At 37.7% G+C, this 6033-nt stretch overlaps 1 protein-coding gene across 7 annotated transcripts in view; it reads right to left on the reverse strand.

The window, feature by feature from the left end:
* Window positions 1-6033, reverse strand: part of EBF1 (EBF transcription factor 1) — a 400425-nt gene that overhangs the window by 259048 nt on the left and 135344 nt on the right. The gene's annotated exons all lie outside the window — the stretch shown is intronic.

The following is a 6033-nucleotide window of genomic DNA, read 5'->3' on the forward strand; positions in this document are numbered from 1 at the left end:
AGGAGCAAAGAGATGCTTAGCAATGGCTTACCAAAGGAGGAGTACCTGCAGGCCATTGCTTTGTTTATGCAACAAATACTTATTTCTTACGGTTGTTACTTATTCGTTACAAGCTCCTGCTTGAATATGCCAGATACTGCATTAATTAAATAAATATAAATGTGCGTGTGTGTGTGTGTCTTTCAGATTTAGAAATTTGCCCAAGGTCACAAAGCTAATAAATGGCAAAGGCAAGATTTGAACCCATGTCAAACTCCAGCAACACACTCCAGTCCACAGTCTCGTAGTACCAAGGAGGCTTCTACTTTGGAGTGACACGGTATGTCACAGGCTTTTCAGATCAAGTTCTATGCTGCAGTTTCCTTTCACTGAGATGCAGCCTAATGGTCTCTGAATGTTTTTCACCAGGAGGAGAGTGAGAGCTGATAGTAACTTTCTCTGAAAGGACATTTGTAACCATTAAAAGAAAGAGAACTCAAAAAGAAGTTCAAGAGGCTTTTCAAAACTGGACTTTTAACTGGAAGCTTAATTGCAGGATGTACCTTAGAATGCACGCACACATAGACACACACGCACACACACACACACGCACACACACACACGCACGCACACTTTCAGATATTCCTTCTAAAATAGCTCTTGACAATTTGTTTCAAATCATGAAATCATGACCTTAAGGTCTTCCAAGTTATCTTCAACCATCCAAACAATTAATTCTTTGAGAAAGACATACTTACTAAAAGAAAAAAGAAGTTGAAAATATTATAGAAAGGTTCCAATGGAATTAATCAGAAGAGAAGATTCTAGATGTTAAGCATGTACTGCCACTACCACTATACCTCTTCCACCAACACTTCTTTTTTTTTTTTTTTTTTTTTTTTTGAGACAGAGTCTCGCTCTGTCACCCAGGTTGGAGTGCAGTGGCACGATCTCGGCTTACTGCAAGCTCCACGTCCCGGGTTCACACCATTCTCCTGCCTCAGCCTCCGGAGTAGCTGGGACTACAGGCACCTGCCACCACACCCAGCTAATTTTCTGTATTTTCAGTAGAGACCAGGTTTCACCGTGTTAGTGTTAGCCAGGATGGTCTCAATCTCCTGACCCTGTGATCCACCTGTCTAGGCCTCCCAAAGTGCTGGGATTATAGGCGTGAGCCACACTTCTAATGAAAAATGCTAGCAGCTCCCAATTACTAAGTACCCTGTGCCAAGCTCTCTGCTGAGTGCTTTCTATACATTATACCGTTCACTCTTCACAAGCGCCCTGTGAGATAGACATTATTATCCCCATTTTACAGATGAGAAAACTGAGGCTTCATAAATTTAAACACTACTTGAACAGCCAATAAAATGATAGATATTTACCAAACTTTTCTGTAAGGTATTATTAATACACTGCTAAGCACTGTCACGGATGCAAGAAAATACTGGAATTTAAATGACAAAGATCAAATCACATAAGAAATGAAAATTGATGAGGCAGGTCTAAGCAGGAAGTCCCAAGAGGGCAGGAACCAAATCTGTTTTGTTGCAAATTAGGTCTGGCATAATATCTGGCCTATAGGAGATGCTGAATCAACAGTTGTAGATAAATGTAGAAAACAACACGTAGCAAGTGAGTATATTAGAACTCTCTGAACATTTTAGCTCCAGAGCACTTGGTTAATCAAGGTTCAAGAAAAAAATGGTCCCAACTCTGCCACTACCATTTCAAAGCTCCTTGACCCAGGGTGTTTCAGGTAAGCCATAGTTCCATGGCATGTGCCTCTTCTTTTTATTTGGGTCTGGCACCAGAGGCTGAATCAGAAAATCTCCATTTCCCTTTGTCCCTATTCTGCCATGGACGCTTCCTCTGCCAAACATTTCATGGTTCCTTTATGGCCGCATGATATTTTTCAAGGGAAATGATTGGCAAACAGCCAATACCCCTAATGCAGAAAAGATGCCAACATCACTCCCAGGTTTAAATGCCTTCAAGGAGACCCTCAAATGAAGTAGTCCTTACAACCAATCTGATTTTTTTCACTCCTTTTTTGTGGGAATATCTTTTACACGAGGCTTAGAGGGAAAAAGGAAAAAATAATAAGAAGAAAACGTAAAGAAAAAGAAAACCTGCCTGAAATGAAAAATTCCAATCTTGCCTTTGTAAAAATCCTTCAAGCCCAGTCAGCTGCCCCTCCCCCTTGATCCAAGCCTCTGTGCTTCCCGGCAAAGAGGTTAGAAAGCTGTTGAAAAACATTCTCCTGCTGAATTGAGACTGACATCTGACAGAGCTCGGTGGTGTCCTAACTTGAGTGAATTTAAATGACAAGCTTGGCTTTATAAGTAAGGGATCCTCTTTTACAATAGAACAGCATGATTGCTTCATGGCAGAGGGGGAAAAGAGGGAGAATCAAAGTTTTCTTCAAGTCCCCAGTGGTGCCATTGACCTGTCAGAAGGTTGTGACCCACTCCTGTTAATCCATGCAAATCAGATGCCTCCAATTTGCGGTGCTGATTGGAGTACCACACCTTTAAATTCAGGAAGCGGCCTTAGAGTGAGGTTCCGATCACAGAGTTCAGTTCACCTCTCATTTTTTTCTTCTTCAAAAACATGATGACAGCTGACTTCCTTCCCGCCCTGCCCTTACTCAGTCAGGGAAGACTGTCTGATGGTTTCCTGATTAGCATCAAGGCAAAAGCAGCATGTTTTTCATAGGCTATCGCTATTACCTAAATTATAGGCCTGTTGCTCTCAGCATTTTCCCCCCACAGACAGGTTAATATACACATCCCACTGGTATTATTGCTTTGCTAAGTCACCCAGTCATTTTTATAACATAGAGGGGTGAAGGCCTGGAATTCCCTGGAAGAGGCTTCAGATCCAGATGAGAGACTCTTACACAACCAGAAACTCCATTTTCTAACCATCCCATTCAAAACTTAACAACACTTCCCATGTTCAATGCCATGTGCCATGCATATTTTAAACCGTGGGTAATTTCAAGCAGAAACATTCAGAAAAAGAAAATGAAAAGGCTGGTATTTTGGATATCAACAACATGTGATTGCCCACATGATTCACACATTACTCAAGTTGTCCCCAAGTCATCTTGAACTGGCTACTTAAACAATGTAAGTGACCAGAATTTTTGTGCATCATATCAAGGTAATTCAAAATTCTAGTGACAGGAGGGATTATTTAAAGGACTTCAGTGAATTTGCATTTTCCGAAGCTTGGAAAATAACTTTCTTAAAGAACCCCTGAACCATTAACATATCTGAGGAATAAATAATTGTAATAACCATTTGCCCATATTTTAGAAAATATACTATTCCTAACACCAAAACAAGATGCCAAACATAAAATAAATCGAAATAAACTAAAACAAAAATATAAAGAAAAACTCTAGCTCTACTTAAGAATTTTTTTTTTTTTTTTTTTTTTTTTTTGAGACGGAGTCTCACTCTGTCACCCTAGCTGGAGTGCAGTAGCTAGATCTCAGCTCACTGAAACTTCTGTCTCCAGGGTTCAAGAGATTCTTCTGCCTCAGCCTCCCGAGTAGCTGGGATTGCAGGAGTGTGCCACCACACCTGGCAGGTTTTTGTATTTTTAGTACAGACGGGGTTTCACCATGTTGACCAAGCTGGTCTGAATCTCCTGACCTCAGGCAATCTGTCTGCCTCGGCCTCCCAAAGTGCTGGGATTACAGGCCTGAGCCACCAGGCCTGGTCAAGAATTTTAAAGACATAAATAATATATAATTCTTTCAAAATAGGAAGACTTTTAAAACATAAGAATATACATGTGTATATATATACATATATATGTATATATATATATATACTTTCAAGATAGAAAGACTCAATATAGTAGAGATGTCAACTTCCCCAGTCTTTAATACATTACTCAACTTACTAAAGACATTATTTTAACCAAAAATATGATTCATTCATTCATATACAAGAATAAATAAGCAATAATAGTCATGAAAATGGGAGATGATTATGTAATTAAAACACATTATACAGCCATAGCAATTAAAATCACGCAGTAAAAGAATCAAACTAGATCAACCAATCAATGGAACAGAACAGAAAGCCATGTGCCTATATATCCTTAGTTAGGGTGGCTATTCAAAATAGCAGAATTGACACCTACATTGTCCCTGGAGCTCCAGTCTGGAAGACACAATACCACACTCACTCCTTTAAATGCACAAGAGAAGCCCCTTTAAATTGATAGAGAAGGGTCTGAACTGAGGGGGAAGGAAAGGATGGGACACTTAGAGCAGCAGATATTTACCAATCAGCATGGAAGCATTTTAAGATTTTAATAAGGGCTATAGCCATATTGTAAGTATCAGTGGAATATCTACCCTATATTTACTGATAATAAATGAGGCAGGCATTCTAAATCATTAAGAGAAAGTGAGCTTATTTAAAAATTGCCACTTAAATAAATGTTATTCAGAAAAAAATTGCTGTATCTAATTTATTTCTAAAAATAAATTATAGAAACATTAAAGAGGTTACATGTAAAAAGTGAAATCAACAAAGAACTGAAAGAAAATATAGGTGAAGATTTACCTGACCCTAGAGTAGAGAAGACATTGTTAAGCACAAAGCAAAAGAAAGAGTCTAGAAATGGAAATGATTAATAGACTTAAGTACATTAAAATTGTACATCCCTGTAGAAAAAATTTAAATTGAAGGGCAAACTGGAGGAAAATGTTTGAAAAATGTTTTAAAAAAATAGGTTCTCTAATGGTTTTTAAATATATCCACAAATTCTTCAAGAGGTGGAACTTAGTTTCCCTCTCCTGAATGTGGGCTAGAGTTAGTGACTTGCTCTTAACAAATAGAAGAAGACAAAAGTGCAATGTGCGACTTCCAAGACTAGGTCAAAAAGGCCTGTCAGTTTCCTGTTTGCTCTCTGTAGGCTCACTCAGTGTGGGAGAAGCTGGCTGCCATGTCATCAGGATACCCAATCAGCCCTGGAAAGGCCATGTATCAAGAAACTGAGGCCTCAGGCCAATAGCCCTGTGAACGAGCTACCTTGGAAACAGATCTCCCACCCCAGTCGAGCCTTCAGATTGCTACATCTGACCTGAAATTCTTGTGAGACAATAAATGTTTATTTTTTGAAACCTAAATAAAAGCCCATAAGGGAAAAAAATAAGGGAGAAAATGAACAGGTAATTCACCAAAATATGCAAATAAATGGCCAAAAACACAAAGAAAAATATTCGAGCTCAGTATTCAACCTCAGCAATAATCACAAAATATAAATACTATATTTCGGTTTACCAAGTTGGTACAAGTTTTTAAATGAGGTCCTTTGAGGATGCCAGTGAACTGCACTGTCTTAACACATAGTGAAAGTGTAAATAGTATAACCTTTTTGGAGGGCAATTTAGCCACATATACCAGAAGGCTTAAAAATAATCATCTCCTTCAATTCAAAGATTACACTTTGAGGAATTAAGCCTAAAGGAAAAAAAAAAATCATATTCAACCCAAAGATACACAAGGTGGCTCATTGCTGATTTTAACAATTGCAAAAAATTGAAAACTGACTACAGACTCTACAACAGAGTAAATAACTTATAGCCATAGGATGTAACGCCGTGCAACTGTGTTTAAAAAATTATGAGATACACTAAAATATTCACAATAAAAGAAAAAAGCAAGTCACAAAACAGTATAATCCAGTTTTGTAAATACACAGTTCTGATATATACAGAGAAAATATTCTGAAAAAAATACAGATGTTAAAAAGATGATTTTTCCAAATTTTTGGATAAAAGATAATTTTTTCTTTCCAGTCTGTATTCTTTTAAATTCTCTATAGAGAACGTAAGTTACTCTTTTAATTTATTTTCTAAAAAATAAAAATCATTTTAGGAACAAGAGATAAATTATATGCTTACCACCTACCACTCAGTAAAACTCCCACCAGTGGAGGTCATTTCTATTTTCTCAATAATTATTTCTTTATCTAAGCTTCTGAGGGAAAGAGAGCGAATTTTTTTAGGAAGAGAGAAAAATGAAA

The sequence above is a fragment of the Pongo abelii genome, chromosome 4 (assembly GCF_028885655.2).
Source record: "Pongo abelii isolate AG06213 chromosome 4, NHGRI_mPonAbe1-v2.0_pri, whole genome shotgun sequence".
Classification (NCBI taxonomy): Eukaryota; Metazoa; Chordata; class Mammalia; order Primates; family Hominidae; genus Pongo; species Pongo abelii.